Source organism: Castor canadensis, chromosome 4 (genome assembly GCF_047511655.1).
Source record: "Castor canadensis chromosome 4, mCasCan1.hap1v2, whole genome shotgun sequence".
NCBI classification, from domain to species: Eukaryota; Metazoa; Chordata; class Mammalia; order Rodentia; family Castoridae; genus Castor; species Castor canadensis.
Window position 1 is genome coordinate 177,408,834 of NC_133389.1, and position 27,072 is coordinate 177,435,905.

Below are 27,072 nucleotides of genomic sequence, written 5' to 3' on the forward strand. Positions count from 1 at the left end.
TCCGACCCGCGTTTTGAGCCGGGTCCCACCTCCGTCTAAGCAGCGGGTCCTGCTCACCGCGAAGTGCCCAGCCAGGGTGAGCTCCCATCGACTTCTCCCTCCTGTGGAAAAACCAGTTTGCCTCCGTGCAATTCAGCTCCTTTGCTCTGCAGACATGGGTGCTGTCGGCCAGTCCAGCCGTGGCAGCATCGCCCCGGCGTGAGCCACAGAGATCTCTGCTCACTTTCGGCGTTTGCACGAGACACGAACTTACTTCTCCCGAGACTGTCCATGACAACTGCTCTGACACTGCAACGGACACACGGGGCAGATGAAATCTTGCATATATTTCTAATAGGAAACTGCGACAAATTTTACACTCACTACAGACCCTTGAAGGCGAGCCAAGGCACAGACTCCGCTCCCCCAGGGAGTTTAGAGAAAACGCTCGGTCAGGTCACAAGCCACGCGGATGAACGCGGCGCCGGCGGGGTCCCCACCCCAGGGCCCCGTGCCAGCACCCTGCTGGGCACAACTGGCCGGCGCTGGGACTTACTGCTCCCCGTGACACGGCAGGGGGCCGATCACAAATCACCCCGCGCCCCAGGGTGCACAAATTCCCCGGTGCGGCGGAATCCGGCCGAAATGCCCGGAATTCCTGCCGGGTCCGGAGCCCCGCCGGCCCCCAGCGACCTGCGATCGCCGGCCGTGAGGAGCCCGCCCCGCCCCCTGCCGCGCCGGCCGTGCAGGGGACCCGTGCTGGGGAGCGTCGCGCATGGCGGCCGAGGGCCTAGGGGCGTCCCTGAGTGTCGGGAGGTGGCATCGCTGGATCCCGGGCTCCGGAGGCGACGGGGTACGCGGTGCGCGCGCGGGGCCGGCTGTCTCCAAACAGCGCTGTGCGCGATGGAGGCGCGGGGCGCGCGGTGGCGGGCGGCCCCAGGTGTGGGGACCCGGCCGAGGGCCGGGCGGGGCGGAGCTGGATCTCCGAGTCCTGCGCACCCCCGGGAGACGGCTGGGAGCGCCCCCAACTGACCGCTGGAGCACCGGGATTCTGGCGGGTTTGAGCCAGTTAGGGACTGGCTATTGTACACAAGTTATCCGTCTTAGGCTACAGCATTGCGCGCCTCAGTGCCGGAGCCCCACACCAAATTGGTAGCAGGAATTGTCCCCTAATAGTGAGCTTGGGTCTTTGGGGGTTTTTCGTAAAACTGGCTGGAGTTTGAACTCAGGGCTTCGGACTTGCAAGGCAGGTGCTCTACCACTTGAGCCACACCACCAGTTCATTTTGCTCTGGTTCTTTTGGAAATGGGGTCTCCCAAACTATTTGCCCCGGCTGACCTTGAACCTCTGTCCTGATCTCAGCTTCCCAAGTAGCCAAGATTACAGGCATGAGCCAGGGGGCACCGGCACCCTGATATTGAGATTGCAGGGCTTCTTATTCTTTTTTTAAATTTTTTCCCCTTCCTTTGTTTATCTGTGTAAGTCTGAGGCCTAAAGTTTAGGAGAAAGAAGGGTGTCAAGGCACTGTGGTCGCCTTGGAGAGAGGAAGGTGGCTTTGAGGCCCTCAGGCCCTCTGCAGGACCTCTGTCAGGGGAGAAAGGGAGGAAAGTGAGGGACCTGAGGGACCTCTGTCAGCCGGAGGAGGAATGTGTGGTATCACACACCACCAGATAAGCACTGCCCCTGAGGGTTGACAGAGATCCCTGCAGCAGGCAGGTCCTCACAGGCCTTGTAGGGTCAGAACTGAGGCCATGGCTTTCAGGACTTTGCTGTTGGGATTGTTTAGTATCCCATCTTGTAGACAAATGATCATGAAATCCGAGTTTGGGACCCCAAACCCAAACTGTTGGGCTTCCACATGTCCAGCCTGGGTCGGATACCAAATAAGGAGACATTACTCCCCCCTGCCCCTCCCCACACAGTGGGAAGAGGCAGAATAAGTGGGCTTCAGGCATGAGCTAGAGGTTTGAAAGACACAGAGAGGGGAAGGGAGGCACACAGTTAAACAGTCCCAGTCACAGGTGTGGCATGGTTAGTCCTCAGTCCTTGTTCCTGAGAAGTCATTATCCAAAGTCACTGTTGCCTGACAGGTTCTATGCTGAGGAGGCTCTACTGTTAGGGGTTCTTTCCATCATGAATAGGAAGATGTTGTCAGTTCTGTCCTTCCTGGAATCCAAGGACAGTGAAAAATGGCTGCAGAGAGAAAGGCTTAGAGACAATAGTCCAGTAACAATAATCTTTTTTTTTTTTTTTTTTTTTTTGTGGTACTGGGGCTTAACTCCTCAAGTATCTTGAGACACTCCACCAGCCCTTTTTTGTGATCAGTTTTTTTGAGATAGGGTCTCACAAACTATTTGCCCTGGCTGGCTTCGAACCACGATCCTCCCGATCTCTGCTTCCTGAGTAGCTAGGATTACAGGCATGAGCCACCGGCACCCACAACTAGCAATAATCTTAAAAAAAAAAAAAAGCTGGGGAAAGCATAGTGGTGGAGTGTGCTTGCCTAGCGTTTGCCAGGCCCTGGATTCATCCCCAGAGATTTCTGAGGCAGCTGCTTCTATAAGAGGTGCTTAAACTATTTTTGCTGAAAAGCACTGATTCCTTACTTGGGCCCAGGATTAATTAAAAGCAGGAAAAAGCTGGACATCTCTGTCTCTCCTTTGTACCTGTTGTCCTTTGGTCTGAGTCATTCTCTCCTGCAGCCACCTTGGAATCAAGGAAGGACAGGAATGACTGATAACATGAAAATTACCCCTGAGGAACAACGGACTCCCATTCCAAATGAGGACAATTACCTGTAATGATAAGGCTGCACGCTGGAGCAGAAGTAATCATGTTTTAGGAATCAGATTGCTCCCCTAAAGTGATGACAGTGATAACAAGTTCTCGGAACCCTGGGGATATTCAAACAGACCACTCCAGTGACTAGGACTGTGTAAGTACACAAACCTTATCCTTGGCCCCAGTTCTTTTGTCTACTTAAACCTGTAGCCTATGTCTGTACCACGAAGATGGTGAAGAGTGCTTACTTTGCATCTTCCCACAGTGTGTCCCAGGTCATGTAATGAACCTCCTTTCTCTGCCTTCCCGTGCCTCTGTATTTGGCGTGTAGAGACCAGCGGATGGACCTGCCCCTGATAAGTGGGAGCCCTGGAGATTGGGCCTTGGGTCCCAAACCCTGGTTGTACTTTCTTGGTCTTGGCTGGTTGGGAGAGGAAAGGAGAGGGGTTGAGAAGAGAAGGGGAGGGGGGTGGGAGAAGGACAAACACAATGAGTCCTTTTGTGTGTGTGTGTGGCATTGGGGTTTGACATCAGGGCATCACGCTTGCTAGACAGGTGCTCTACTACTTGAGCCCCTCCACCAGCCCTTTTTTTTGAGATGGGTTTTTCAAAATAGGGTCTTCAGAACTATTTGTCCAGGGCTGGCTTCAAACCTTGATCCTCCTGATCTCTGCCTCCTAAGTAGCTGGGATTACAGAAGTGAGCCACCAGCGCCCAGCAGAGAGAGTCTTTATCAAACTATTTAATCAATTTAGAATATTTTTAACTCACACACACAAAAAAGCATCGTAAAAAAAGTCATTGTGATAGGTCTATGCCAAATTTAATAAAAGGAGGGAGAAGAGACAAATATAATCACCAAGTTGATGTAAGGAATGTAGATTAATACACAAAATTATAAATCACAGCTCATGAATATGCAAATAGATTTAAAATCTTATATGTGACCAAGCGAAAAAGGTATATATATGTAGACAATGGAATATTATCCAGCCATGAAAAGAACGGCGTCCTGTCATTTGTGGCCTCTAGATGGAGCTGGAGGATGTTACATTAAGTGAAACTGTTAATGGTGCTGGTGACGTCTGTGATCAGAAAGATCCTGGTTTTTGTGCTCCAAATGGAAAAATCCAAGCAGAGCACATGCATAGGGTGAGGTAGGACAGCTTTATTGAAAAAAGGGGAGTCACCTGTTCTTCCCTTTTGAGGAAAGGGAAGAAGAAGCAGAGGGCATGGTGGGTGCAGGTGGAGTCTGCTGGCAGAGAGAGTGTGCTTTTCTTTTTCAGGTGCCTTTAAAACCTACACTACCCCATGGGCGGGCAAGCCCAGGAGGTTCCCACCAATAGTGAACGAGTGGGGAGGGCCACGGGCAATTCCCACCCAGGTGAGGGGGGTCTGGGCCATCATCCCCAGGCAACACACATGAGCCCCAAACTTTTCTACTTCTAGCCTTCCTCAAACTCCCCATAAGAGACAGTATTCCAAAAAATTCTTTTTTGGGGGGGTGGCTGAAGAGGGAGGTCCATCTTCAGTAGCTGCTTTGAGCTGACAAGGGACTATAGCCCCTACCTATAAAGGGAAATTGTCTCTCCTATTTCTTTCTCTTGGGGCTCATTAGGACACAAGATGTCTGAATTATTGTCCAGCATAATTAAGGTTTCTTACAGAGGTCTGGGTTGTTCATGGAAATTTCATTTGTTTGTAAAGCTTTGTTGCCTCATGATTTGGGTCCCAAAGGTTTTTATTCTGGAAGAGATAAATCTGATTTAGAAGGTGTGACCTGAACATTTAACACTGATAGGAGCATCAGAAGGAGCCCTGCCGGTTGTGGCAGGAAGGACAAAGTAATTTTGAAAAGTGACAGGGAGTCTTATGATTACTTTATCTATAGGTGTTTATATCTCTAGCTCTTTTTAACTCTTAGCTTGTCCTGCATTTTGGACTGTAGTTAAAGGCTGCCTACATTGGGGGACAGGTGTACCAGGGACCAGGTGTGAGTCCAATTAGAGAGTAAACGTCAATGAGTCAGTTCTGTACAGAAAGAAGGCTCTCAGCGTCCCTAAGCAGAAGTTAGGTACCATTGAAAGTTACATTGCCTTTGTTTAAATAGAAAGCTTTGGCCAAAGACATGAGTTTGCCTTTTGCCAAAAGTCTAGAAGGCTTAAATATTAGAGCGTGTGAGTAAGAGCCCCCTTTTAAAATCTCTCGGCTTTGGTTCTTTTAGAGGTCTGGCATAACTGACTCCATCTGGATCTGGAGAAGTCCCCTCATGTGTGCAGTCCTTTTGAACTGTCTCAGGTGACCAAATGCCACTTGTTCCTCTGAGAAGTTGGGGGGGGCGCTGACTGCTCAGGAGTCATGTCCTCTTAAACTGTTTCTCTGAACAGTCGTCTCTGAAGATTTTGTTCATTTGGCAGTTCTGTCCCTTGGTGTCGGAATGCTCCCTGGAAAGTCCAGAAAGTCAGAAGCTGTCTCACAGAGGAGGGAGACTCAAAGAGATGAGAAGTCAGTGCCAATGTGACTTTTTGGCCAAATTAAGCAACAAAGAGATTTATAAAAAAAAAAAAAAAGTGACTCTTAGGCATGGCTTAGTTAATCTAATTGCTTGTCCCATAGGGGATGTATTGACACCTTTAAATTGTTGTAAAGTGTTAGTAGGTAACACTTACAAAGTTTTACAAGGAAAATATAAAATGACCCCAATAATTAAGAACGTCTGTCCTGGTTGATGGAAAGCATTTGTCCGAGTCATTTATCATGGGCTTCCTGTGAATATTTTGAAGGATCAAAACCATAATGACAAAATTTAAAGTAACCATGGTTAATTACAATTTAAATCTTGAATTTTGGTTAGGTAAAGTAATAAGGTAGTGGTTGTCAGTGCTAACAATTTAAAAAGAAAAAAAAAGCCCTAAATTTTCCAATGGTTAAGGCAGTGTTAGTAATTTTAAATAGCCCCTGTTTTGATGCTTAATTATATATGATATATATAAAATGATGTTTATCTAGTCAATGTCAGATAAACTATGTTCATCTGATGAACAGATGTCAGTTAAACCAATGTTTAGCTGACAAACAGATGTTAGCTCTAAATAATAGAACTTTAGCATTTGTCATAAAGAGGAGAAATATCAATACCTTATTAGAAGGTATCTTAGATAAAAGAGCTGTAGCTGCTTCCATGTATACACTTTTAACTCTATCAACAATTTTTATGATCTTTAGATAAATGTATAAAAGGCACTAGGAGTATTAAAACCATTTAAGGAATTTTGCCTAGTTTAAACTTAGTTTCTTTAGTGTTATTGGAAAAATACCTTAGGTTTCTGTGTCTAGCATGAGACTAATTTATGCAAGACGTAAAGAATAGTAAATGATCTTAAATGAGCCATGAAGAGAACATCTTATTTTGGTTAGCAGGTCAAAGCATCTCCCAACACTTAAGGATACAGCCAAGTAAATACGTTGTCTTTCCCTATGCTGGCTGGTGGAAAGCGGCAGAGGGAAAGGAGAGGGGAGAATCCACTCACCCCTCCACCCCTGCACAAGGGCGCCTGAGTGGAATTCTCTATCTGGCTGGTGGAGAGGAAAGGGGCGGTGAATAGTTGCCCTTTCAGAGAGAGAAAAATGAGAACTTTTTAGAGTCTCAAAGTGTCCTGCTTAAACCTTCTGAAAGCCTCAACACAGGTCCCTTCCACCTCTTTCCATCACACCTCTGTAGATCAAGAATGGCAGGGGACCCTGGCTTCCCAGTCAACTGTCCCCTCAGGGCCAGCCTCATCTACCCTAGAATGAGGGGGTTTTTTGGCGGGATGTTGATCCTGAATGTTGACACAACGATTAAAACATCAGAGCTATTATGACCAGTGCAGAATCCAAATTGTACCAAAGTTTGACTGATACAAACCCATCACTTGTGGTTAGTTTTCATATCAGGCCATGGGGTTGTAGTCAGCTTGTAAACTGAGAAAAATGGGAGAACATGTGTAATTTTTAATAACAAGCCAATTAAGATTAATGTCTCAAATAATTAGATGCAGAAACAGAGATAAGGGGTTAAGCATATTTACTACATCCGGAGGGTGAGCTTTTGTTTGGTTTTGGTAAAATTTTGTATTAGCCTGCAGTACCAAAAGATATTGGTAGTTATTTTGAAAAAACAGAAACCCATTTTTAAATACATATTGGTACCTTAAATTTTAACCTTAGAAAACGTTTAGGCAAATTTTAAATTATAAACTTATAAGTTTTAGGACCTTAATTTATATAGTGAAATAACCTTTGTAAAAACCTGAATTTAGATAACACTGTTTTAAATAAAGCTCTTAGTAACCTTGTAACTTAAAAGACTTAGGAAGAAAATTAAATTAAACCATCTTTTAATAATAGCATTCTATGAGGATATATGAGTCAATAAGCCTAGCCATAAAAGAGTTAAATGTAAATTACAGTCACAGTAGAATAAAACAGATTGAGATTATTGTTTATAAAATTTTCTTTAGTCCTAAGGCAGAGAATAATTGGCCTGATCGGGATTGGAACTTTAGATAACCTTTGAGACAGTTGTGCACATTAATTTTATAAAAGTAGCTTAAAGACATCTAAACATAGACACATAGATGTTACAACCTAGGCATGCCAGAGAATATAAGCATGCATAATGAGCTCAAAAAGTAAAAATGAAGTGGCCACAATTGGCAGGAGATAATGCCCTGTATAGCTATCCTTATCTCAACCAGCAAAACCCCTTGTTCCTTCCTATTATTGCTTATACTCTCTCTACAACAAAATTAGAGATAAGGGCAAAATAGTTTCTGCTGGGTATTGAGGGGGGGAGCGGGAGGGGGTGGAGTGGGTGGTAAGGGAGGGGGTGGGGGCAGGGGGGAGAAATGAACCAAGCCTCGTATGCGCATATGAATAATAAAAGAAAAATTTTAAAAAAAATCCAGAGGATTTTAACCACAAGTCACTTATAATTTTCCTAGACTAAGGCAAGATGGCGTCACCCATGAGTTTCCTATCCCTAGGGAGTGGCAAGATGGTGCTGGACTCATGGTGGATCCTTCATGGTGGCATTTCCTGTGACCACATGGTCTCTCCAAAGGGTCTCTCAAATGGAACATAAAGACGTGTTACATGCAACATACAGGTTCAAAATAGCAGTCTGTTTTAGGAATAAAAGACATCTCCCCCGAGAGACAGGAGTCCATGAGTTAGGCATGCTAATGAAAGACCAGATAAATTGAAGCAAGCTTAGGTGGGATTTAAAAGGTTTTGTTAGTGTCTAGTTTACTCCAGGTGTTTATAATTAGATCCTGGATTTTCTTATGAATGGGCTTTGTCATTACCTAGAAAGCCAAGAATCCAAGTCCTGTAGAATTTACAGCCATTTACAGATGTGTACCTTGGAAAGGAACCTTAAACAAATGTAAGCTTTGAGCTATGGAAAACAAAATTTTATTAATTTTAAAACAAAAATAAGCCAGGGCAGGAACCAAGATCAGCCTTGAGGACCATCATCAGGACTGCTCCTAGCCAGGCAGCCCTGTTTTCCTCCCTCACGAATTTGAAAAAATAAAAAATTAAAATAAAATAAAACAAAAATAATTGTTAAGAATAAAACCTCTAATTAAATATCTATTGAAAATGTTCACATATAAAAACCCACTTTCTTTAACCTCTTGGCTGTAAACCTGATTTTATCAGCAGAGAACAGTTGAGATTAGAATGTTTTTTAAAAGGTTTATTGTTTATTACATTTTAGAATAATAATTATGATGGACAGCATTAACTAACACTATATTTTGGTGCAAAAAGATGACATTGTATTAATTTTTTCCTTTTAATTTTGCCTTTAGAGTAAACGAATTTTAAATAAGTTACAATGTTTTTTTCTTATTAAAGATATACTTTATGGGTCACCAAAGTTAAATCCTTAAATGGCACTGTTTTTAATTTTAGAAAACATGCTTTAGAGAATTTAAATGCATTTAACATTTAAGGACAGTAAGAACACCACAGCTACATAGATGCAACCTATATGTTAGTTTAGATTTTACCTTTGGAATTTGGAATCTGGAATCTCTGGCTAGGACAGGCAGGTAGGGGGGTAAGAGAGTGGGTCAGAGACAGAAGACAGAAAAGGTTGCAGATGGAAGAAGGCGGTTTGGTTAGACATGGGACCTTGGTCAGCAGAGGTGAGCCTCTTCCACCTTATCTCCAGTGTCCTGAGCTCTCCTGGCCTCCTCACTGGCGGTGGAGCTGCCATGCCTTTGCATTTCCTCAGGCACTGGGAGCCTTTCAACTGGAGGCTGCTGGACAGAGGCTGCCGGCCCTTGCAGGGCCCTGAGCATACACGCAGGCAGATCGCTGTGCTTTCCTGCCATGCTCTGTGGCTGGCTAGGTGGGGTCCCCAGCCTATGCTGAGAAGAGGGGCAGGGCCTGTGTCACAGGTAGGCCCTGGCCCGGAGGCCATGCCAAATGGTGCTGGATGTCCAGGGGGGTTCCGCACCAGTGGTGGTAGCTGTTTAGGGAGTCCCAAGCCAGGGGCCTCCACGGCTTGATCCACCCAAGGGGCAGATCAAGGAAAACGTGCGAGTGGCTGTCCATATGGCTGTCTCGACTGGCCATCTGGGAAGCCGTGCAGGGCCCTCGTGAACTGCAGGTGTGGTTACCTTGAGTGGCCAACTGAGTAACCGTGGGCGGGCATCATAGCCAACCATGGACGTGGTTCCCTAGAGTGGCCAGCTGGGAAGCCGCAGGGCTGTGCCACACTGCGTGTTACCACCCCAAGGGATGTCCCAGGGAGCCATGTGTGCATGCCTGTCCCTAGGTGCCAGTGGTGGCCAGGACGCTGCACTTGGAAGGGGCAGCAAGGCTCTGTTTCCTTTAGGGTTACTGCGTTTCCTAACAGGTGTAAAATCTGAAGTTTTATGTCCCCTCCTCCCCCCGGTGGGGGGGGCAACTGCAAGGGGCATGCAAGCCTCCCACCCCACAGGTAGCAGTTTATTTGTTCCCTGTCTGTGTGGTTCCCTCCCCCATGGGGAGCAGCCATACTTTCCGAGGGCAGGCTTTTTTTTTTTAAACTGTCGCTGGATGAGCTGACCCAGGTGTGCTTCCCATTTGTTGTTTTTAAACTGCTGGTTAGGGGGAGAAGGAAAATAGAAATATGGGAGAGGGGGCGGAAACGGTCAGCCCTGTCCAAATAGCAGGGTCATTCCTAATTGTCCCCGGCCATGTGGGGGGGGTTAGACCTTGGAGTAAGGTCTCCCACAGTGCAGCCAAGGAAAGGATGGGGGTGCGGATTAAGGGCTAGGGAGGGTAGGGTTGGGGAAGGGGCAGCTAGCTTTTAATGGGGTCCATTCCCCAGGGCAGGAGCAGGGAACGTGGACAGGAATCCTGTGCCTTGGGATGCTTGTGAGTCCTGTGGCCAATGTTACATCCTGCCAATCAGTGTGTAGTCCATCTGTGCCAGGGCTCCAAACAGTCCCGAGCACTGGGTGAATGCCCCAGCATGAGGGTCCTCTGCCACCCGAGCTGTAAGTGGTGTTTTGTTCTGAAGCACGGGGTGGTGAGGTGTGGTACCAGAAGACAGAAAAAGATGGACTAAAGTAAAGATTGACAGAGATAGCATATTAGGATCTCACTGGTCAGTTTCTCCTGGCTGACTCGCCACAAATGTTATTGGCACTGGTGACGTCTGTGATCAGAAGATTCGGGATTTTGTGCTCCAAATGGAAAAATCCAAGCAGAGCACATGCATAGGGTGAGGTAGGATAGCTTTATTGAAAAAAGGGGAGTCACCTGTTCTTCCCTTTTGAGGAAAGGGAAGAAGAAGCAGAGGGCATGGTGGGTGCAGGTGGAGTCTGCTGGCAGAGAGTGTGCTTTTCTTTTTCAGGTGCCTTTAAAATCTACACTACCCCATGGGCGGGCAGGCTCAGGAGGTTCCCACCAATGATGAACTGAGTGGGGAGGGCCACAGGTGGTTCCCAGCCAGGTGAGGGTGGTCTGGGCCATCCCCAGGCAACACACATGAGCCCCAAACTTTTCTACTTCTAGCCTGCCTCAAAACCAGCCTGGCACAGAACAGGGATACACTGCATGTTCTCACTCACATGCAGAAGCTAAAATAATTCATTTCATAAAAGGAGCAACCCCAGTCCTACCAAAAAAAAAAAAAAAAAAGGAGCAAGTTGAAGAGTGGTCATTATAGACTAGGAAAGGTGGGGGAGGGGAGAGAATGGGAAATTCGGTGGCAGATACCAAAATACAATAAAATGAAAGGAATAACTTCTAGTGTTCTGCAGTGCAGTAGAGTAACTATAGTTCATAACAACCTATTATATGTATTTTATAAATAATTAAAAGAAAGAGTTGGAAGTCTCCCAAGACGAAGAAAAGATAAATGTTTAAGGAGGTGGGAATAAGAATTACCCTGATCACACCTCGTATTCATGTGTGGAGAGCTCACTCTACCCTATAAAGATGTACAATTATTTTCTGTCATTTTAGAATTTGTTGTGGTTTTTTTGGCAGTACTGGGGTTTGAACTTAGGGTCTCACACTTGCTAGGCAGGCGCTATACCATTTGAGCCCCTCCACCAGCCCAATTATGTGTCTTTTTTTTTTTTCTTTGCAGTGCTTGTGATCAAACCCAGGACCTTGTGCATACTTAAGCAAGCACCCTAGCACTGAGTCACATCCTCAACCTGAAACCATATATGTGTGTGTGTGTCTGAAGATCTAAATAACTACCGTGTGTCAGACTGAATCAAAGATCTGTATCAGACTCTTCCCACACAAAGCTGGAACCTTTGTGTGTGTGTGTGTATGGGGAGTTGGAACTGGATTTGAGCTCAGGGCCTCACACACCCCAACCTGGGTACCTTTTGTGTGTGTGTGTGAAATCTACACCTCATTTACACTTGAAAGAAAAACATTGAGTTCCTGAAGGCAGAAATTGGGCAGGCCAAATGCTGTGGTCATGATATAATAAGTCAGAAATTATCCACAGAAGTAACCCAACAAGAACAATGACAGCTGTCCTGCACTCTTTCTTAAATAACTGTTGAGTCTAAGAGAAAATAAAAAATAAATAATGCTTGGTTGTTTTGAAATCAGGTGTACCACACAATGTTTAAGGGGATATTTAAGGAGGTAATGTCGATTCCATCATTAGGGTGGTAAGGGGCGTGTACTTCAGGCCTTGGCCCTGAAGTTGTAGCTGCTGAAAACTGAGATTTCACAACTTTATTTCTTTATTTGTGGTGCTGGGGCTTGAACTCAGGGCCTACACCTTGAGCCACTCCACCAGCCCTTTCTTGTGATGGGTTTTTTTGAGATAGGGTCTTGCAAACTACTTGCCTGGGGCTGGGTTCAAACTGTGATCCTCCTGATCTCTGCCTCCTGAGTAGCTAGGATTACAAATGTGAGCCACGGGTCCTGGCCAAACAAAGATTACTTTTTTTTTTTTTTTGCAGCACAAGGGCTTGAACTCAGGGCCTGACCATTTGCTAGGCAGGTATTCTACCACAAGGTTCCAGAAAAAAAAACTTAAAGCCAGGAAAAGGAAATAATACAGATGAAAGAGGGCTGGAGGAGTGGCTCGAGTAATAGAATGCCTGCCTAGCAAGCCTAGTAAGCATGAGGCCCTGAGCTCAAGCCCCAGTACCACCAAAAAAAAAAGATTAAAGATGACAGTGAAATTTAATGAATCTGAAATCAGTAGAGTCCAGTGCCAGTGGCTCACGCCTGTAATCCTAGCTACTGAGAAGGCAGCGATCAGGAGGATCACAGTTCGAAGCCAGCCCCAAGCAAATAATTCTTGAGCCCCTATCTGAAAAATACCCAACAGAGAAAAGGCTGAGGGAGTAGCTCAAGTGGTAGAGTGCCTGCCTAGCAAGTTTGAGGCCCTGAGTTCAAACCCCAGTACCTCAAAAAAACAAAAGCCAGTAAAATTGATAAATAAACCCAAGAGTTGATTTTTTCTTTTCTCAGTGCCAGAGGTGGAACCCAGGGCCTTATGTATGTTAAGCAAGTACTTTACCAAAAGCTAATTCTTTTGTTTGTGTGTCTGTCTGTTTTTGGCAGGACTGGGGGTTAAACGGCCTCACATTTGCTAGGCAGGCGCTCAGCCATTTGATCCACACTGCCAGTCATTGTGGTGTTTCTGTAGTTTCAGTGACTACGACCTGAATAGAAGAAGGACTTTTGTGGTATAACTGAAAGAAACATATACCAGGGACCCACGCAACTGTAATGTGGAATCTACTCTCCAGAGAACAAGCTAGCAGATGAGGAGTTGAGGAGATGCATCTCAGTTAGGTGCTGGGGAGAGGCTGGGGTGGGGGGTGGGTACAAGGGGTGGGGGGTGCAATCTCCATGAGGGGCAGGATGGCTTCTGTCTTGTCCATTCTCGTGCTCAAAGCCAGCCTGGGGTTCAAACTTGCTAGGCAGTCTGGGCATTAGTTCATAAAATGCTATCTCGAAAATACCCAGCACAAAACAGAGCTGGTGGAGTGACTCAAGTGGTAGAGCATCTGCCTAGCAAGCATGAGGCCCAGAGTTCAGATCTCAGTACCACCCAAAAAAATAACAATAGTAATAATAATTGAGATGCTGGGAATGTGACTCAGTGGTACAGTGTTTGCCTCACAGTCATGAGGCCCTAGGTTCCATCTTCAGACTTGCGGGGGAAAAAAGGCCCATCAATGACATATGCGAGTCATTTCTAGACTTTATTCTTTTCCATTGGCATAATTTGTGTGTCTTTATATTGATACACATTTCCTTGACAGCTTTCTAATGAGTCTTCATAACAGGTGGTCTCATTCTTTGAACTTTTGTTCCTTTTTTCAAATGTCCTACACATTTCCAAGTGAATGTTAGAACCAGACTCTCAATTTCCAAAACTAAACCTCTTAGGATTTTGACTTGGATGGCACTGGTTCTGGAGAGCACATGTCAGAAAAACAAACCATTTCTCCTCACTTTCACCTCACTCAGGCTTCTGTGACCCATGAAGCAGATGGGGACTTCTCCCCACCAGCTAGCAAGCAATGCTGCGATGGCAGACACCAGCTGGTGACCTCTAATCCAGTCGAGTTCTGACCCTATCTACCTGGAGGTACCATCAGATCCCACAGGTTGAGAGTTCAGTCCCCAAGACTGCCCCACACTTCAGATGCCAGTGTCAAGCCCTTACCTGCGCTTCTAACTGACTGGCTATAAATCAGGGGCCCCATAACCCCTTCCTGGGTTCAGTTTGCTAGAGCAGCTCACAAGGATTGGAGAAATACCTTTGCTGCTTTATTATAAAGATATTACAGGACTGGGTGCGTGACTTAAGTGGTTGAGCTCCTGCCTAGTAAGAAAGAAAGAGGCATGGGTTCAATCCCCAGTACTGTCAATAATCAATCAATCAATCAATCAATAAATGATATTGTAAAGGATACAGATGAATAGATGCAAAGGGCAAGGTACTGTCACCAGAGAGAGGTCCTCACCTCATTATTTGGGCAATGAGACTGTTGAATCTGTTGATAAATTTTGAGGCAATTCATTCACAAAGTAGAAAGTGGTCAAAGATTTTTTTTTTGGGTGGGTCTGGAATTTGAACTCAGGGCTTCACACTTGCACAGCAGGCACTCTACATTTTGAGCTACACCTTCAGTCCATTTTGCCATGATTAGTTTTTTAATTACCAATTTATTCACATGTGCACTGGGTCATTTCTCCCCCCTGCCCATTTTGCTCTGATTATTTGGAGATGAGGTCTCACAAACTATTTGCCTGCACAGACCTCAAACTGTGATCCTCCTGATCTCAGCCTCCCAAGTAGCTAGGATTACAGGCATGAGTCACAGGTGCCCAGCTTAGTCAATGGTTTTATTAGGCAAGTAATATAGAGTAGCAAGCAAAAAGAAGTAAATGAACTCACACCAAGAGCTTGGAATGCCAGTATTAAAGACACGCGGGGGTTTTTCCCACCAGGGTTATTTATGCCAACTAAAATAGGTTAGGGAGTCTTGCTTGATCTATTAGTGATTTCTTTGTGTTAGGCAACTGGTAACTTTCAACCATTTTGCTGCTGCAAAGTTTTCACATTATCACCTAAACATGGAGATCCGGTCTGGGGTGATCTTATAATTAAAAAGGTCTTGTGAAATGGGTGCCTGTTCTTGCAACTTAAAAGTTACAATAGGGTTGGGAGCATGACTCAAGTGGTACACTGCCTGTTAGCAAGCACAAGACCCTGAATTCAAACCTTAGTACTGCCAAAAAAAAAGAGAAAAGATTACAAAAAAAAAAAAAGGCACTCTTCTGATTAAAATACTTGCTGTACCAGGCATTTTATATATTTTATTTTATATATATATATATACATATATATTTTTTTTTTTGGTTGTACTGGGGTTTGAACTCAGGGCCTCATGCTTGCTAGGCAGGCGCTGTACCACCTGAGCCACTCCACCAGCCCAAGAGGCTAGGATTAGGGTTAGGCAAGCAGTGTCCACCAGCCCTTTTTAGTGATGAGTTTTTTGAAATAGGGTCATAGGAACTATTTGCCCAGGTTGGCTTTGAACCACAATCCTCCTGAGCTCTGCCTCCTGAGTAGTTAGGATTACAGGCTGAGTCACTGGTGCCCAGCTGTGAGCATCTCTTTTAATTTTTATTTTTCCTTTAACCCAAGATGTTGGGGGCTGGAGCAGCTGGACTCTGATTGACAGCCCTGATGCCTTGGCCACCTTCAGTGAAGAACCACAGTACTAGCGGCCAGCCAGGCTGCCCTCATGCAAGCACTGAGGCAGGCTAGTAACAGGGAAAGAAAAAAAGCTGCCATGGGACTTGACCCTCCTCCATGCTGAATTCCTCCCTGTTCCTGCCCAGTACCATCACAGGACACCCCCTCAGTTGCAAACTCCTTTCAATTGTGAATTCCTCTGCAGTTGTAAGTTCCCCAAGAGACAAGAGAGTCTCTTGGCCAGTTCAGACCAGAAAGTGGTGGCATGCCCAGTAAAGGAGAATCTGTCCTCAATCTGACCTCTCAGGTAAACCCCTCTTCTTAAGACCTTATAAATATTGGTTGCATCTCATACATAATTAAAAACTCGGGAAACAGCATAAGCACATGTGTACAATGCTTCATGTTATCAATCAAACCTGTCCATCACCCTAGCTTCTCCTGCAAAGACCGCCCAGACTTTTCCCCACTGTTTGCCCTTGCAACTTATTTTTAAGTTTTTTTTAAAGTATTACTTTTTTTTTTGGTGGGGGTACTGGGGTTTGAACTCAGGGTCTCATGCTTGCTAGACTTGCGAGGCAGGTGCTCTACTGCTTGAGCCACTCCACCAGCTCATACAACTTACATATTGCCCTTTGACTAAAGATCTGGGGCTCTGTGCCACAGGGCCAGAGCCCACCCTTCTTTCTTTTTCCATGCCTATACTTTCCTTTCCCTTTCAATAAAACTTTGCTACCACTTTGCAATCTGAGTCTGTCCAGTTCTTTGTTTGAGAGACATAAGGACCTGAGACATCTTGACCAGCACTTCCCCTGTACATCAGAAGGCCTGTGACTAGTACAAACACAGCCCTTCATTTGCATGAGGGACTGCTGTGACTGGTACAAATGCAGTCCCTCATTTGCATAGGCGACTATGCCATGATTGGTGTCAACACAGTCCTTCCTTCATTTGCATGAAGGAGTGCTGTGATTGGTGCAGACACTTGCCACACCCACTTGTTTGGCTTTATAAGCAGGCTGTTTGACTCACTTTGTGACCTTGCAGGAAACACCATTCTGTTTTACACAATGGTGTTGCAACCTCAGGCCCAATAAAAAGCTTTTGATTACTCTTTTCTTGCCTACTTTTGATCTTCATCATTAGTAAAGCAGTTGGAGTTGGTAACACAATTGGAAGACAGTGGCAGCAGGAGTGAAAGTTGCAGTAGTGACAAAAGGCAGCTAAAGAATTCCAGAGAGCATCCAGGGCTAAAACAAGGAGCAGAAGGAAAAAAGACAAGAGAGGACAGAGAACAGAGCTGAAGAAAGAAGGCTCTAAAGAGCCAGAGAAGAGAAATGGCCCTGGTCACTGGAAATGTGAGAGAGCTGCCATGCATTAGAGGCCAAGGGCTCAGACACCTGAGAGCTGTAACTCTGGCCACTGTCAAAGGCTGAAGGTCCCAACACCCTAGGGTGTTGCTGTTAGGGCTGAAGTTCTGAGCACCTGAGACCCGTAGGAGAGCCGTAACATTCGAGGTGCCACCTCTTGCTGCTTGCTTCTGTCCACTGCTGCAGCCCACTGCTGCTGGAAGCCAAGGGTTATGATAGCTGCCGAATGCCAGGGCTTCTGCTGATCAAAGCCCCATTCCCTAGAGTCATAAGTCTCTCGCTTCTAAACCCTGGAGTAATGGGCTCGCAAACTCTCAAGATTTGGAGCTGTATACCTCTGGGTCTGCCAGTCCTGCACTTAGGCCTTGGGCATCAAGGCCCCAGGACTGCCAGCACCAGAAGAACTTCTCAACTCCCCACAATTCCTATCCAGGTACAGCACAAGGACCCCCAGCCAGCTGATTAGTAAGAGGGGTGCAGGGCTTCCCTGCTCTCTGCTGACACAGCACTCTCCAGGAACCTTCATGTGTTCGTCTACGTTCATCTACCTGGAAGCTACCTGACACCAACCTTTTGGGGGTTTATGAGACTTCACTGCATATGCACGATATGATCATATAAAATGTGACTGAACAATACTAACAGGCTGGGCGGGGGCTTGGGGGGGCAACCCAGCAAGGCCTGATTCTTCAGCATCCCTTCCTAGAGCATGTGGAGCAGGACCCCTTCTGAAGTGGGGTCTGCTACCTGATAAACAAGGTAGATCAGAGAATTTAAGATTAGAACTTCCATGACGTAACCTGGGGAAGAAAAATACCAGTTTCCATAGCCTGCCTTGGGGAGAAAATGGAGAGGTGAAAGGAGGGCAGGAGAAGGTCAAAGAAAGACCACTTTCAAGAACTGCTCTTTTTTTTTTTTTTTTAATCATTATATTGTTTGTGACATTTACAAAGTTCTTACAATATATCATCTTCCTCCTTTATCCCCCTTCCCCCATTCTTAGAATAGTTTCAACAGGTCTCATTTTCTGTTTTCATACACTAGTACGTAATATTTCCACTACATTCATGCTCCTTCACCACTTCCTTATGTCTTCCCCGCTCAAGGCCTGCTTCTGAGGCCTGAAGCAACCAACATTATTCTTGGCACAAGAGCTATGGGATTAATGGCCAGGAACTGTGGATGAAAACCAAACAAATACCAAAATATACGCGTATGTGTCCTCTAATAGCTTTTGGCAATTTCAATTTTTTTCTTTTCAGTGATTTATCTTGCAAGTCACTTGTCAGTTTTTTTATTTGTTATTGTTTTGGGTGTGGGGATTAAGCTCAGAGCCTCACACATGCTGAGTACACACTCCACCACTAAGCTACATCTGCAGCCCTTCAAATTTTTTTTTTCCAGTACTGGGGTTTGAACTCAGGGCCTACACCTACAGACATGGCCACTGGTGCCCAGCCAATTCTTCAATTTTTTATGTTATGATATGTGGCCTGTATGGTTTTTTAAATTTTAAACTTCTGTTTGTTCATTGCTAGTGTATAGAAATGCAACCATAAAATTATTAGGAATAATTTTAATGACACATATAAGAAGCATCTTAAACATGAAAAAATTTTCTTAGTAATATAAAACATTTGAACAGTTGGGCACCAGTAGCTCACACCTGTAATCCCAGCTACTCAGGAGGCAGAAATCAGAAGGATTGTGGTTCAAAGCCAACCACGGGCAAATAGTTCATGAAACCCTATCTCAAAAAAAAAAAAAACCAAGAAAAGGGCTGGTGGAGTGGCTCAAGGTGTAGGCCCTAAGTCCGTGTACAGCAAAAAAAATATAAATAAATAAATTGAACACCATGTTCCAGGGTGACAATTGGAATAGTAATGCTCAGCCTTTAGCACAAATCTATCCACAATTATTCTTTACTTTCTTTTTTTGGGGGGGGTAATTTGACAAAGCCCTTTTAAAAGCTATCTAAAAGTATAACCAATCAAAGCTAGTTAAGACATTTGAAAAGGAAATAAGCTGGACTTACAAGATTAAAAATCCATTGCAAATGAACTACTGCGGTCATTAATATCATCTGATACAACAGGCATGGTCGGATTGATGATACTCAGTAGCTCAGAAGTTGACCCTATGACCATCAGGCTTGTCATAAATAACAAAGAATTGCAAATTAGCAGACAAGTTCATTCACTATATTGTAAGAGTGTAAGATACATGGGTATCTGGAAAATAATAAAAACAGCATATAACAAAATAAAATTCAGATAAATTAAAGGGCAAACCACAAATAATAACCTAATGAATTCCCCAAAACAGCAGGGACTGTTGATGGGGATGTCTTCTGCATAAAACAATGGAGAATCACAAAGAAAAAGGCACTAGGCAGAGTGTGTCCACCTTTCAACCTTTTGAGCTTCAGAAGGCCATTGTGATAACAGGAGCACTGGGGAGGGGAGCCAAAAATCAGAGCAATCAGAGGTGAAGGTGTGGAGGCATCCAGGCCTGGGGAATCAGGCCCCTTCCCTAATGACTGGTCAGAGACCCCTAGTCCTTCAGGTGAGTCTGGGAAAGGCTTCATGTTCCCTGCAGCCCTTGATCCTTGGACAAGGTGAGTAATTTGACACAGAGGAGCCAGGCACTTGGAAATTAAAAGAATGAAAGCTAAATACCCAAGGGCTGAAAATGTTAAAGGAGGCACAAAATTCCAGGTAAAAAAAATATGTGAAAGTCAAATAGTTAATATTTAATTTAATTGGCTAGCCATTTAGAAGCTAGCCAACTTCCAAGGAAACTGGGTGGACCTAGCAAGTGAGGGGGCCTGAGTTCAATCCCCAGAGCCAGGGAAAGAAAAGAAAGAGAGAAAGAAAGAGAGGAAGAGGAGGGAGGAAGGCATTGAAGGGGAGGGAGGGAGAGAGAGAGAAGGAAGGAAGGAAGGAAGGAAGGAAGGAAGGAAGGAAGGAAAAAAGGAAGGAAGGAAGGAAAAGAAAGAAAGAAAAGGAGGAGGGAGGTAGGAGGGAGGAAGGAGAAAGGAAAGAGGAAGGAGGGAGCAAGGAAGGAAGGAAGGAAAGAGCAAGGAAGGAAGGAAAGAGGGAGGAAGGAAGAAAGAAAGAAAAAGAAAGAGGAAGGAAAGAGAGAAAGGAAGGAAGGAAGAAAGGAAGAAAGAAAGACAGACAAACCTAAACTGGTGGAGCCAGGGAACTCAGAATAGCAGAGTCTGCTAGATAGGACAACAAACAATTTGCAGGTAAGCTTTTGTGAGTCAGCTTTTCATCACTGTGACAAACACCTGGGAGAAACGATTTAAAGTGGAAGAGATTCATTTTGGCTCCTGGTTTCAGAGGCTTCAGTCCATGGTCTGCCCCATTGCTGGGAGCCTATTGTGAGGCCCAGCATCATGGTGGAGAGGGCACAGTATAGCAGAGCTGACCTCATGGCAGCTGGGAAGCAGAAAGTCAGGAAGGGCCAGGGCCCCTGACTAACTTCCTCCAACCAGGCCCCACCTTCCATAATTCCAAGCCTCCCAATGGTCTACTCACATTTTGAAATCAAAAGTGGATCAAATCTTTGACTAGATCAGAACCCTCAGATTTTCTGGAAACGCCCTCACAGACGCACACAGAGACATTCTTTACTAATCTCAATCCAATCAAACTGACAAGATTAGCATCACACTTTTAAAACTGAGAAAGGAGGTAGCCGGCAAAGGGCATGAATTCATAAAAGTCATCTGGGCTGAAGCTGGAGGGCAGGAGGTGGGCAATGGAGCAGACTATGGGCCTCAGCACCTAGAGCCTGGCCAGCACTCCTGCCCTGGGCACCAGCCAAAGCACTAGCTTCTTGTCCTTGTTCCTCCCATCCTGGGTGCTGGGGAGCAAACACTATCATCCAGGTTGATAGGAACTGCTTTGTCTTTTCATCAAGGCTCTGTTCTCGTTCCGTGGGTCACTCCAGTCCCACCAAAAAAAAAAGAGTTACTGGACAGCCAGGTACTGGTGGCTCACGCCCATAATCCTAGCTACTTAGGAGGCAGAGACCAGCTTGGGCAAACAGTTCTCAAGCCCCTATCTCAAAAAATACCCAACACAAAACAAGGTTGATAAAGTGGTTCAAGCAGTAAGAAAGTCTGCCTAGCAAGCATGAGACCCTGAGTTCAAATCCCAGTGCAGTAAAAAAAAAATTACTGGACAAAAAACCACCTCTGTGAAACCCCTGGGCTCCAAGTAAGGCAGCCCCCACACCCAATACCAGTAACCTCCCTCCACTGTACAGAGCTGCTGCCTTTGGGAGGTTTAATCTGTTTCCTTTTTTGGTCATTTACTTTTTAACAATTTTACTTTTTTTTTTTTGCAGTACTGAGGTTGGAACTCAGGTCCTACACATCGTGTGCATGTGTGCGATGGGTTTTTTCAAGATAGGGTCTCGAGAACTACTTGCCCAGGTTAGCTTGAACTGAGATCCTCCTGATCTCTGCCTCCTGAGTAGCTAGGATGACAGGCGTGAGCCACCTCGCCCTCTTTCCTCTTCTGAGAAAGTGTGGTTCAGGAGAGTTCTCCAGGTGACCTTGAGCCCAAGGTCTCCTGTCTCCACCCTTTCTCTCTTGTAGTTCTCAAGAACTGTAGAATGTGTAGAAATGCAAGGTGCTGAGATAAGAGGAGGCTTACTGGACATCCAGGCCCATGTCCTCCACAACAGGACACCCTTTACCACCGTAGCCCAGCATCGCCATGGTCCCAGGTGTGAAACCCAGGGCAGTCTGCTTTTCAGGGTCCTCCAGCCATGGCAAAGAGCTTTGGGACACTGGCTCACAATGAACCCGAGACATCTGTTGTCCCTCACGGCCTACATACATGTGACTTGTGTGTTGTGTCTCACCGGACAGGCTGGTAACCAGCTGCTATGATTTGGATGCAGTTTGAGTGTGTCCCCTTAAGGTTTGTGTGCTGGGAGCTTGGTGCTCAATGTGACAGTATTGAGAGGTGATGGATCTTTAAGAGGTGAGGCCTCACCAAAGGTGATTGGGTCATGGGATGCCACCCTCAGATGCGATTCATATGGTTCTCACGGGGCATAGCTTGGTGTATGTGGGGAGATTATGAGACGCCTGTGAGAACTTGACATGAACACAGGTTTGTCAAATAATCTGCAGGTTGGGATTTGGCACAGCCCCCAGCTGCAGAAGGGGGCAAGGGCAAAATGCAGCACAGCTGCTTTTTGTAAGATGTTATGTGCAGAGAGTATGGATCGCAGGTTCCTCCTGTTCCCGGTAACTACACAGTGTCACACTGCCTTCCCCGCCCACACCCCCGCCCCAGAACTGTTGCTCTGCTTCCTGGTTTGCTGCTGTATATAATAAACTGGCTGGAGGTGGATGCAGCTGTTGTGTCTCCACCAGAGCGCCCAGCCCACCTGATCCCAGTCTTTTTTGCATGTTTTTCTTTCCTCAATCTCCCAGCGCTCCCAGTTAGATTCCTAGAGGAGGAGCTCACGCAGGCTGCAAGAGTATAAAGTGAGGCCACCTCGCATGTATGGCCCCTTCTGCTGCACTCATTTCCCTTTCTTTTGCAGTACTGGGGTTTGAACTCATGGCCTCACACTTACTAGGCAGGTGCTCTAACTCTCAAACCACTCTACCAGCCCTTTTCTGTGTTGGATATTTTCGAGATAGGGTCTCTCAAACTATTTGCCTGGGCCACCTTCAAACCATGATTCTCCTGATCTCTGCCTCCTTAATAGCTAGGATTACAGGTGTTACAGGTGTGAGCCACAAGCACCTGCTTCGTTTCCCTCACCGTTTCCCTTGTTTTGATGCACCTAGGGGACTCTTGCCAATGCCATGCTCTTTGGATTTTCCAGTCACCAGATTTATGAGCTAAATAAACCTCTTTTCTTTACAAAGTACCTAGCCACAGATATTTTGTTTTAGCAACACCAAATAGACTAAAACACCTTTTCTGCATAGTGAACTTGCTTCAGTTCATTTATATCCTGTTGTCCATTTTTCTATTGGCTTATGTTGTATTCCTTACTGATTTGTAGAGAGGCTTCATTAAAGAAATTTATCTGACATATAATACAAATATTTTTCCATTTGTCATTTGACTTTGTCCATAATTTTTCTGTAGTATTTTCATAGACATTATTCATCTCTTCTTTTACAGCTCCTAGGATCAATGTCATTCATAGAAATCCTTTCCAATTTTGAGATCATAAAACAAATTCTCCCACATTTTCTTCTAGTACGTTTATATTTTGCTTTTCATAGTGATACCTTTAATTCAACTGAAGCTTATTTTAATGTAAGACAGGCATTAGCCCAATTATTTTTCTAGGCAGATGGTTATTCCAACCCCAGTGGTCCCAACACCAGTCCATCTTTCCTCCACTGACTTGAAGTGCCAAGTTTGTGCATTCGGGTCTGCTTCTGTGCTTCCTACACACATGAGACCTTTTCTGCTCTTCTCAGATCTCTAATTCTGACATCTCCCTTCATCTCATTGAACGACTTTACCTTTTAATTCACAGAGGACCTGGAAAGACTCATAGGAAGAGCAGTTCCAGCATGAAATGGAAGACCTGCCTCCCTCCTCTCTGAAGCTAGTACCACAGTTCCTTAAGGATCTGATTCCCTTTTCCCTTCTGTGGTCAACATCCACCTATTGCCTCACTAGCTCTTCTCCATGGCCTTTTAACTGGGTTCGAGTCTTTCACATATTAAAAATAAAGAAAAAAAAACCCTCCTTCCTTACCATAGACCTCTTCAGCTGTCCCTAATCTATCCTCACAGATATTCCCTAAACCAGCTGTGTGCTTCCTGTTTCTTCAGTCCCACTCCTCCAACCACTACAGGCCCTTCAGGAGAAACAGGGAATGCTTTCTTCCCAACTCCATAGACATTTCCACATCATCCAGAAGGGGGAGCAAGTGAGCAGAACGTAACTTAGCTCCTGGCCTTGCTTCCTGACAGTAGTGGGCTGGGTTTATCCCATTGTGTTGCAAAAGTTGCAGAATTTTTACTCCAAAAGTCTAAAGTCAGTGGGGCTCGCAGGGGGCGTGCCTGGACACCCATGAGCGGGAAGCATGAGTGACTTCCTGCCCACCCACAAGCCATGCCCTGGATCGAGATGCCTGCCTTAGTGATTTTCCCCATTGCCAGTTCTCAGGCTAGAGGGCTGGCGGAATGGTTCAACTGGTAGAGCACCTGCCTAACTCGGGTGAACACCCACCTTCTGGCTGGGGTCAAGAGCTGTGTTCTGAGGAGCCTGTCTCCCCTGGAGAGAGATCTGCCCTTTGTCCCTTTGTCCTGGGTCCTGGAGGTAACCTGCAGGAAGCTCTTGAAATCACCCTTGATAACAGGGTCTCCGATATTCATGATGGACCTCTCAGACTATACCTGATAGTTTATCCTAAGAAGGTGGCTCATGGTGGGCACTTTGGCCCATGGGATGACAGGCCAACCTGGGGCTGGCAGGGGTGGGGGAACTGGAAATTGAGTTCAGTCACAAGGACAGTGAGTCGAGCAGTCATACCACATAAGAAAACTTCAATACAAATTGTTGACATTGAAGCTCAGGTAAGCTTCCCTTGTTGGTGACACTCTGTATTGTCACATCATGGCCAGGAGAAGGTGATGCCATTCATGACTCCATTATGAAAAGATGACCATGAACTCCACACCAGGACCCACCCTGGCCCTGTGTCTCTTCTTTTGTCTGGCTCTAATTTGTATCTCTTCCTGGCCATAAGTTTAACAGTTTCAGTGAGTTCTGTGATTCATTCCAGAAAATTATCAAACCTAAGTGTGGTTGCGGGGATCCCCAATGTGCTAGTCCATCTAAAGTGTGTATGTTTGTGGGTGGGTGCTCCTTACTCTGACCCCCTGGAATAGGCCAGATGCTCCAAGCCGTCTCTCTCTCACTCCTCCGGTGAACCAAGCCACTGGGTATGACATCTTCCCAGGGCCTACTGGTTCATACAGAGTGTATAGGGCAGTGGAAAACCACACTGGCCCTGGGGAAGTAGAGATTTGTAGGAAGCCCCCACCTGGGTCAAACTCTGGAACAGCACTAGCAGACGTGCTGGTGTGCTAGACTAGGGGAACATCCCACCAGCTGCCTGAACCAGATTAGCTTCAAGGAACTCCCGTTTTCTCTCCCATGAATTGCAGGCGCAGGACTCCTGCTGCTAGAATGACTGAGGGAAAGGCAAGAGGATTTCTTTTTGTTGGTTTTTTGTTTTGTATTTCAAAAATGACTACTTGGCCATGACTGGATGAGTACTTCGTCGTGCACATTGAGATGCCTCAGTTCCACTAATTCGGGAAGGTACCCCTGTGGACTTTTTGGCCCTGTAGGGTAGGAGGGACATTTTTGTGGCACGATTTGGGCTGGAAGTCACAGGTTAAGCGGGACTGGGGAGCCCAGGTGACTTGTCCCTATCGATTGATTGCCTTTATTATTCTATGTGGAAGGCTCCCATTTGTTGGCCTCGGTTTTGGGGAATTCCTTTTTTGTTTGGGTTAGTATGTTGTGTTGATTATGGGAGGTGCTGTGTCTATTCCATCTGAAAGCCCTTGTGAAAGATCTTGGCAGATTGGTGACCTATAGTTATAAGCCTATAACAAAGAAAAAGGCATTTTATTGCAACACAGCCCAGCCTATGTATATATTAGAAAATGAGGAGAGACAGAACTTGACTGGAACTTTCAATTATTACACAATTTTGCAGTTGAAGTCATTTTGCCAGAAAGCCGATGGAAGGGATAAAATTCCATACGTGCAGACTTTTACACAATTACGTAACAAGTAATCTGACCAACCAGAAACCAAGTCGATGATACAAAGAAAGTCAAAGCCCTGGTGGGAGAACATAGCCATGCCCTGGAAGAAAGAGTAGAAGACCTAGTTAATCTGAGAAGAGTGAATCCCTTAATCCAAGTTATGCTGGGGGCCCAGCCACCCTGGAGGTTGCTGGCCCACACTATCCTGAGAGAGTGCGAAGCCTCAGGATCCTCCAGGTGAGGTGGAGACAGGGATGGTCTCCCCTTTTAAGACCCAGCAGAGTACACCACTTGCTCAGGGAACCACTCCTACTAGAGTGGGTCATTTCCTTTGAGGCACTAGCTAACAGGAGTAAATGCCCAAGTACAGCCAGGTGGGCACTATTGGGCCCTTAGTCCTCTATCAACCTTGGACTTGTTAAATTGGAAAAATTCAAACCCTCCCTGTAGGGAGGATCCTCAGAAAATGACTGATTTCTTTATCAGAACTTTTGCTACCCACTGCCCTCCCTGAGCAGATGAACAATCCTTATTGAATATCTAGTTCACACTGATGAGCACTGGTTTGTGAAGGAGAAGGCAAAGATAAGACACAGGACCTTTATGATAAGGATCTTAACCAGGTCTCCTTACCTAACAATGCCACACCAATGGTGGAACCAAACTGGGACCCTCACACAGATGCAGGAAATGACAAGATAAATCATTATGAGAGGCACACCCTTGCAGAACTCCGAGGGGGAGTGCCAAGCAGAGGAGCCTAAATAAGATCCAAGCGTTGCAACACAAAGCCAATGAGGATCCTTCTGAATTTTGAGAACAGGTTTATCAGGACTGCAGGAAATGCAGACTCTCACCCAAGCGCCCCTGAGAACCTGCCTATGGTTTCCATGACTTTCATTAGAGAGGGTACTTCCAGCATCAGAAGGAAATTGCAGTAGGTAGAGGAAGCAATTGGCATAAATTCATCAGAACTTGTTAATACTACCTACAAGGATTATAATGCCAGAATAGAAATCAAAACACCACAGAAAGGGGGTCCCTGAAAGAAGAAACAAAAGGTAACAAGGGCCAACTTAAGTTGGGGGAAAACCAATGTGCCTGTTGCAAAGACAAGGGAATAGGAAAAAGAACTGCCCAAAGCAGCAGAAGGGACTTGAGAACGACAGGGTCCCAGTGACCTCTCAGGCTGAAAACTCAAATGATGAATGTCAGGACAAGCTATTCTGGTGGTTTCCATTAAGATAGACCCACAGGAGCCCTGGGTACAAATGACAGTTGGAATACTATTAACTGACTTTCTGGTGGATACTAGGGGAGATTTTGTTGCTGTTGTTTGTGTGTTTGTAGTACTGGGGTTTGAACTCAGGGCCTTGCACTTGCTAGGCAAGCACTCTACCACTTGAACCATGCCC

The 27,072-nt window shown here is 45.6% G+C and overlaps 1 long non-coding RNA gene and 1 other non-coding gene across 3 annotated transcripts; both read left to right on the forward strand.

Moving 5' to 3' along the window:
- Positions 1-711: 711 nt before the first annotated feature.
- LOC141422654 (uncharacterized) lies at positions 712-16,228 on the forward strand. Of its 2 annotated transcripts, XR_012447405.1 has the most exons (4): positions 712-832; positions 2,682-2,914; positions 12,935-13,078; positions 15,452-16,228. It is a non-coding gene; the product is annotated as an uncharacterized lncRNA (long non-coding RNA). The 2 variants fall into 2 exon arrangements; XR_012447404.1 differs by lacking the exon at positions 2,682-2,914 and having other exon boundaries at positions 723-832.
- Positions 8,251-8,328, forward strand: LOC141422991 (small Cajal body-specific RNA 20). The gene has a single exon (XR_012447670.1).
- Positions 16,229-27,072: the final 10,844 nt, after the last annotated feature.